General features: G+C 45.9%; 1 long non-coding RNA gene across 1 annotated transcript; it reads right to left on the minus strand.

The window, feature by feature from the left end:
- Positions 1-4,486: 4,486 nt before the first annotated feature.
- LOC112130667 (uncharacterized) lies at positions 4,487-7,775 on the minus strand. The gene is made up of 3 exons (XR_002912901.3): positions 7,625-7,775; positions 7,332-7,410; positions 4,487-4,837 (listed from the first exon to the last, which is right to left on the minus strand). It is a non-coding gene; the product is annotated as an uncharacterized LOC112130667 (long non-coding RNA).
- Between the last annotated feature and the right edge of the window lie 986 nt (positions 7,776-8,761).

Genomic DNA, 8,761 nt, shown 5'->3' on the forward strand with positions numbered 1-8,761 from the left:
TGCCGGCAGCAGTCACCTGCTCATTCACACACCCTGGATTGGTCTCTTCTTTTCCTGTCTCCCGGCTACTCCTCTACTGGAGCATCCTGAGTTCACTTCCCAAAGGAACCACCTGCCCTGAAGTCTGTATCTCAAGCTTTGCTACTGAGGGAGCTCAAAGACAGATGCCTAAAAATGACCATAACTACTCACATTTATTTTGCAGTTTCTCTGTGTTAGGAGGCACTATGTTCAGCACTTTTCATGGATTGAGTCATTTAAAGATTACAACAGTTCTATCTAGAGGAAGGTATTTTTTTTCACTCCCCTTTTACAGGCAAGGAGATGCAAGATCAGAGAGGTGGAGTACCTTGCCCAGGGTCACACAGCCAGGAAGTGTCAGAGCTTCTCTGTTGGAGGCAGAAGTGGGTACCTGGATTCCAATGGCTGAACCCTATCTTGACCTTCTGAGTTGCTCCAGTGCTCAGCTCTGGAACTCTGTAAACATTTGTCCTGACACCAACTCACTGCGTACAGCCAGGGAAGTCTCAGCTCCCATCAGAAATAGGAATAGTGATATCTTTGTTTACAGGGGACTGCTGAGAGGGTTAAATGGGATATGGCTGGTGATGTGCCTGTGTGTGCTGCTTGCCACACAGCCTGGTAGCCCTGTGCTCTCCCTCTAGGGACACACTCCACAGTTGCCCTCATTCTATCTATTTATGTGGCTAATAAAGCAGCCCAGAGGAGGGATGGAGCCAGACAGCCTACTGCCTGGGTTTGAAGACTCATTCAGTCATTGATGAGCCTGTGTGACCTTGGGCAAGTCTTAGTCTTCAGTTTCCCCATTTGCAAAATAGAGATCGTAGTAATAGTTTAGCAATAGTATCTACTCACAGAGTTGATGAGGTCGTTTAAGGAGGCAGCCCTTGCAAGGCACTCAGAACAGTGTTCCTCTGTCAGCAACCCAGGTCACAGCTGTAACCAACGTTTAACCTTGTGGAGTCCTGAGACTTTCAGCAATAAAACGGGGACAATGGCATTCCCACATTGAGTGATGTGATGACAATGAAGTAATGTGAAGGACATGCCTGGAGCATAGTAGCTACTCGTAAATGATGAGTTTTAATATTTGTGCTGATTAATATTAATTAACTATATGAATAATCATTAATAATATAGTAATTGATATTAACAAATTAGTATTAGCACTTAATATCTAGTATTCCTGGTGTGACACTTATAGAAATGGTGACTGGGCTCTGATCACTTTCCCTGGGGTGAAGCACGCCGTGAAGGATGTGTACACACCATTTCACTTTACTGTTATAACATCGAGGGTTGCCAGATCAAATATAGGATGCCCCATTAAATTTGAATTTCGCAGGAACAAAGAAAAATTTCTGGGATAACTGTGTCCCAAATATTGCACAAGCTATACTTATACTAACAAATGTAATTCATTGTTTATCTGGCATTGACATCTAACTGAGCACCCTGTGTTTTTATTTGCTAAATCTGGCAACCTTTACAACAACTAATGAAACAGCCGATGAAGAAACAGATACTAGGAGAGGCAAAGGCTTGCCCAAGGCTCAAAGAGCCAGACACTAGCCAGGTCTCTTAGGTCTGCGCCCTCTGGGTTCATTCAATTTCCTGTGTTGGCTGTTGCTAGTAGGAAGATGTGTTCTCTTAGATGACGTTGCTATTTTGGTCAACTGCACTATCTCATTAGGTCGTGATGGGAGTGCAGTCTGCTGGTGTTTTGGGGGACCTGCTCCCATTTTCTTACATCCCCCTCAAGATCCCAGGGAGTCTGCAGCACCCACTGCTGTCTATGTACCCAACACCATCTCACTGGCCCTCAGGCAGGCCACCTGTTCTATGCACAATCTGGGTTGGGCTCCCTGAGTCGAGCTGTGCAGAGAACAGAACCAAATTCAAGGCTGGCTAGTGTCAGGCAACCCTGCAGGAAACAAACAAATGCAAATGGAAAAGGAAAAAAAAATCCACCAATTACTTAATGCTTTGCTGATGTCCAAATATTTCGCCTTATGTGAACCGAGCTCTGAGACCTGGCTGGGAAAACGAGATGGGGCAGGGGCCAGACCTTTTCTACGCAAATCCGGAGGGATAAAATTGCACTTTCAGATCCAGAGAGGTGGATTGGGTATCTCCCATCTGAAAACATCTTGAGGTGAACAACCAAGGTCAAGGATGGGAACTGGGCCCACCTGGAAATGAAGGCCCTCTCAGGCTGATCTTCCCAGCCCCAGCCTCAGCTTCCATTTTCTGCTGCTGCTGCTCCAGCCTGACTTCCCTCCTGTTCCTCCACCTGTATGGGTCCAGCTCTCCTTTCTTGGCCTGGAATATTTTCCCTTTCACCTATGTGAGCTTCTTTTCCCTGTGAAGGTGTCCCTGAGCATGCCCAGAGACACAGACACTCACTAAGGCATCTGGATGCAGCCCCATTTTAGAGATGCAGAGATTGAGGCCCAGAGAGCCGAACAGGGTTTCTCCAAGATTCAAGCCAGGTCTCTGGGCCCTACATCCAGGGCCCTCTTCACTGCCAAATGTTGTCTTTATTGGACAACATAAATGGCACTGACCCTGGGCTCTGCTTCTTTCTTGCTTGGGAACCTCAGGAAAGTTGCCTAACTTCTCTGAGCCTCATCCAGATAATGTTGTAAAAAGCACACTGGTGGGAAAGAATGAGACCCAAGTATTTATGCCAAAATTCTTTTTCTTTCTTTCCCTTCTTTCTTTCTCTTTTTTTCTTTCTTCCTTCCTTCCTTTCTTTCTTTCTTTCTTTCTTTCTTTCTTTCTTTCTTTCTTTCTTTCTTTCTTTCTTTCTTTCTTCTTTCTTTCTTTCTCTCTCTCTCTCCTTCCCTCCCTCCTTCCTTCCTTCCTTCCCTCCTTCCTTCCGTCCTTCCTTCCTTCCTTCTTCATTCATTCAAAGATGCCTTTGAGCGTCTCTCTATGCTGTCATTACCCTATGGCCTAAGGACATGGAGTGAATGGTGCTCACACCAAGTCTCCAAGGACCTTCTGGTCTAGGGGGAGAAGCAAACATCCAAATAGATGCAGATAACCTCAAGACAGACTTATTAGTGGTAGGGGGAGTCCAGAGGTCTCTAGGAACACAAAGATGCCCTCCCCCCACCCCACCCAGGCAGGGAAGGCCTTCCTGGAATGTCATCTGGGCTTGAGACCTGAAAGATGAATAGGAATCTGAGTAAAAAGGGATCTGGGTAAAAAGGGATGAGTAGGGATCTGGGCAAAAAGTGAGTGGAAGGGAATTTTAGGAATAAGGAACAACTTTTACAAAGGCCAAGACAGCCAGGGTCATTCTGGGACTTGCACAGAGTTCAAGATGATTTGAGAATGAGGAACAAGGTGAGGAAGGAATCAAACAAGGAAGTGGGGCTGGTCCTGAGGGGTCTTGAGTGCCCACCAAGCTTCTTGGGCTCCACCCAGAGGACCCAACACTAGCCCCTCCATGTGGCTTCACTGAGTTTCTGCTTTCCTGATCTGGCTGGGACCAGATGAGAGTCGCCCGCCTGTAGGCCTGCAGTCCAAGATCTCTGGACTAGACCAGCTCTAAGAACTCTGCTTATTCTAATGCTCTGATGGAAAAAGGGGTGGAGGGGCCCCACTCACACTACGTGCAGGTTGAAGATTAAACAGGATGAAGTGCAGAGCCTGCCTTGTAAACCACAGAGCTGTGTGGAAAGAACATTGTAAAGGTATTGGTTGGGAGGAGGAATCCTCTATCTCCTTCCAAGCCACGAGAGACTGTGACTCAATAATTGAAAACTGCATCTGATTTTCCTTGACTTGTTCTGGGCAGAATCCTGCCTTCTCTCCCCTGCTGACTCATGTGCAGGCTCACACCATCCTTCTTGAATGACAACAGCCAACCCTTACTAGGCACCCACGCTGCCCATGTGATGCTCCCAATGACAGCTTTGGAAGTATTTCTAAGCTGCACTTTATAGGTGAGGAAATGGAGGCTCAGAGAAGTGAAACAATCTCCCTGGGATCACAAAGCATACAAGGAGCTCAGTGAAAATTAAAAGGCAGGTCTGTATTATTCCAAGATCACCTGAGCCACAGTAGTTCTTGGTTAATAAACTTTGAAGACGCACTTAACCTTGGGAATTGGAGGTTCTGGGATGGGGAGGGAGGAGTTTAAGAATGTCTCATTCACTGCCCAGATGAAAGTTAAACAATAATTATCTCCTTCTTGAGGAGGAAAGACTGCTAGCTCCCTAAGACCCCCTGGATTCATAATAAGCACCTTCAACCCTCCAGAGCCCACTTGGTCTGTTCATAGCTGCCAAGTGCTCTCTGGTATAACAGCAAGATGCCAGAGACCTTGCTGGGGATCTGGGCAAAAAGTGAGCAAGGGTAACTGGTTCCCCAGTGGTGTGATGCCTGGCTGATAGGAAACTCAAAAGAAACCTTGTACACACACACACACACACAGACACACACACACACATAATTGTAGCACATTCTAGAGTTTATAAAGCCACTGCATCACTGTGTTCACAGTGATGAAGGTCATTCAAGAAGGTTTTATCAGCCAGGCACGGTGGCTCATGCCTGTAATCCCAGCACTTTGGGAGGCCAAGGTGGGCAGATCATGAGGTCAGGAGATCGAGACCATCCTGGGCAACATGGTGAAACCCCATCTCTACTAAAAACACAAAAATTAGCTGGATGTGGTGGCATGTACCTGTGGTCCCAGCTACTTGGGAGGCTGAGGCAAGAGAATGGCTTGAACCCTAGAGGTGGAGATTGTAGTGAGCCGAGATCCTGCCACTGCACTCCAGCCTGGCGATAGAGTGAGACTCTGTCAAAAAAAGAAAAGATGATTTTCCCAACATTGTCCCCATTTCCCAGGAAAGAAAACTGAGGCTCATCCAGAAGTTAAGGATTCCAATGGTAGAACCAGCACCAGGTGTCATGATCCAGCTCTGTCACATCATGAGTCCCTAGAGAGCAGAAATTTTGTGCTGACTTCAGGATCTCCCATGAACAGCTCCTCACCTGAATTCCAGAAATTAGTGGGGTGAACTGCACACAGGTAGGAACCAGGTCTGTCTCCTTCACCTCCTAATTCCAGAGCCTAGCACAGCACTTGGCACAAAGTAGTAGAACTTGTAAATACTCGGGGGTCTGAATAGAACTGAAGGCTTAGTAAATTAATAAATTAAAATATATAATAAATAGACACATGGTTAAGTGAATAAATTCATTAACATAAAGGCATTAGTGTGTTTGGATTAAATGAAAAGTATATCAATGGATAACGGATGAATGCAGGATGGGTGAATGGATGATGGATAAGTGTATAGATGGGTGGATGGAAGGATAGGTGGATGAATGGGTGAATGAATCGATGATGGATAAGTGGATAGATGAGTGGATAAATGGATGAGTGGATGGATGGATGGATGCGTGGATGGATGGGTAGATAGATGGATGACAAATTGATGGTGGATGAATGGGTGAATGGATGGATGATGGATACGTGGATAGATGGGTAGATGGATGGGTTGGTGGATGGATAGATGGATGCATGAAAGAATGGGTGGATGAATGGAAAGATTGGTGGATGGTGGGTGAATGGATGAATGATGGATGAAAAATGGATAAATGTATAGATGGGTGGATAGATGGAGAGTGGATGGATGGATGAATAGTTGAGTGCATGGATGGATAAATGGATTAATTAATAAGTAAAAAATATAGGATAGATAATGAATATATAAATAGATAAGCAAATAATAAATAGGGAATTAATTAACAGTTGACTCAGTGGAAGGATGGATAAATGAATAAGTGAGTATAATTCATGTGTGGGTGTGTGGGTAAGTGATCAGACCGGGGTTGCTCAGAGAGAATAGAGCTGCCTTAGTCTTCAGCCTCCCAGTACCCGCCTCCCATCTCCATTAAAATCCTGGAAAATCCTGGCTATTTTCATCCCTTTTGCAAAGGGGAGCTATTTTTTTTTTTTTTTTTTTTTTGGACACAGCTTATTAAAGGAGAAAGCACACAGAGCCCTTCCTCCCACAGGTGCCTCTTTAGCTGCATAAACCCACCCTCTGTCAGGCAGCCAGGAATAAAACTAAGCAGAACGCCACAGAAAGTGTAAGAAATCAAATACAGAAAGACAGAAAAAGAAGTTGGGCAAACTTTACTGCTCTCTCTAGAAAGAGCCATAGGAGGGAGATTTATTAGGCTGAGCCTGAAATGACTGATCTCCGTTTACCCATGCCTGAGTTACTTAGTGAGCTCCATATGCCAGGCTGTGGGGACACATGGATGAACCCCGCAGACACAGCCACTGCCCTTATGGAACTTAACGCCTAGTGGGAGAGACAGAGGAAAAAAATCAGCAAACAAAAATATAGTATGGCATCAGAAAAAAGAAATAGTGAGTGTATTGGTTATCTATGGCTGCATAATAAATTTCCCAAAAGGTAGTGGCACAATTTCTGGGGGCCAAGAATCCATCTGCATGGCTCTGACTTAGGAGCTTTTGTGAAGCTGCAGTCCAGATGGTGGCCAGGACTGCAGTCTCATCTGAAGGCTTAACTGGGGCTGAAGGCTCCACTTCCCAGGTGGCTCACAAACATGCTTGGCAAGTTAGTGCTGGCTGTTGGCAGGAGGCCTCAGTTTCTCTCCATACATACATCTCCAGAAAGCTGCTTGAGCACCCTCATGACATGGCATCTGGCTTCCTCCACTGTGAGTGATCCAAGAAATTGCTGGGGGAAGCTGAAATTTCACTTATGACCTAATCTCAGAGGTCACACACCATCCCTCTCCACCACATTCTATTCTCCAAGAGCAAGTCAAAAAGTCCAGCCCACACTCAAGGAGAGGGGAATGAATCATTGCCTTTTGAAGGGAGGAGTGTCAAAGAATGTAATGAAATATTTTAAAACCACCACAAAGAGTGTCAGAAGGCCAGAACGATGTGACAAGTAGATGCTGTCAAAGTCTTTGGAAAGAGCCTCCCAGGGAGAAGATCTGCAAGGACAAAGGCCTAGAGGTGGGAGTGAGCTTGTCATGCTTGGAAATAAGAAGGTGTGGATGAGGCTAGAGTGTGTAAAGAAAGCAGGGATCAAGGAAGACCTGATTGGAGAAAGGCAGGAGGGGGGCTGTGGTGACCAAGGTATGCAGTGTGGATTCTAGCCCACTGCAGATTTTATGGAGTGCTTGCCTGTGCCAATTTTTCGACTCCCTCCAGAACTTCACGTGAGAGGTGCTACCGTTATTCCCACTGTAAAAAGGAGTATGCTGAGGCCCAGAGAAGTTAAGAAAGGTCACACACCTACCTGTGAATCCCGAGCTCAGGTGTGCACTCAGGCAGGCCAGCCTCAAAGGCAACAGTGCTGATGTATTCCAGAGGGAATGCTGCAAGGAACATACACAGACATTGGGGTGAAAATGCTTCTGAAGGGAAAATAGGTGGAGAAAGAGAGAGAAACAGAAGACGTGGAACTGAGATGCCAAGAGATACAATGACAGAGAAAGACAGCAAGGGAGATAGAGGAGGATTAAGCATCGGAAATCTTTAGGCAGGCAGACACAAGGAGGTGGAGAGAAAAATAAAGTAAGAGACAGAGACCTGGAAACAGGAGAGGATGGAGGAGGTGAGCCAGCATATGCACGGCGTGCGTGAGTGCAGTGCCTTTGCGCTGGGTGGTGCCGGGACCCCGCTAACTCAGACCATCCATCGCTCCTGTCTCTCATCAGCAGGAGGACCGGGGGAGGGAGAGAAAGCTGACAGGAGACAGTGTGATTCCAGCAATTCCAGATGAAATCACAGCCAGAATGCTTGCCAGGAAGTAGGACGGGATGGTCAGGGAGATGGAGGGAACGTCCAGAGAAAGTTTAGCAAATAGCTTTACAATTCCCTCCTCCGTACCCTCAAAATGCCATAGATATGGGGCGGGGAGGATGGCCCTGAGTTTCAGGCTGGAATCAAGGCATCCAGGAGGGGAGCTTGTGCCCACTGACAAGGAGGACGTCCGCCTCCATCAGTCTATGTGAGGATCCAAGCCAGGATCACTCGTATTCGTGGTTGGTTTTCATACTGCTTTCCTGTCTTTTGCTCTAGAACAGCCCCTCACCTTTTTTCCTTCCTTTTTAATGACATTGACATTTTTGAAAAGTCTGGACCAACTGTGTTTTGAATGTCTCACAACCTGGGTTTGTCCAGTGATGTCCTCACCATCTGATTCAGGATAAGCCTTTTGGGCAGTCACATCACAAAGGTATGTGCTCTCCATTGCATCTCTTCAGGGGACATACGATGTCACTTGGTCCCATTACTGGATATGCTAAGTATTTGGTCAGTTGGTTAAGGTGGGATCCACTAGATGTTTCTATCATTAAAGCACCCCTTTCCCTGTGTAAATAATATAATCTGTGGGATAGTACTTTGGGAGTATGTAAACACCCCTTTGTCTCATAAACTTTCAACCAGTAGTTTTGGAATCCATTAATGATCCTTGCCAGAATCAAATATTGCAGGGATGACTGCAACATGGAGTTCTAAAATTTATATATTTTTTCACACTGTTAACATTCTTTGGTAAAGAAGGGTTTCCCACCGCTCTCCTCTTATCTTAAACACTATGCATGAGCATTTTTTAATGCTCCAATTGTCCCAGATTTAGCCGGGTGGACCCCTGTGAGCTGGCCCCTGCATCCTTGTACATCTGCCTCCTTCATTCTTTGAGAACTTACTAACTTTCTGACA

Source organism: Pongo abelii, chromosome 23, assembly GCF_028885655.2.
Source record: "Pongo abelii isolate AG06213 chromosome 23, NHGRI_mPonAbe1-v2.0_pri, whole genome shotgun sequence".
Taxonomy (NCBI): domain Eukaryota; kingdom Metazoa; phylum Chordata; class Mammalia; order Primates; family Hominidae; genus Pongo; species Pongo abelii.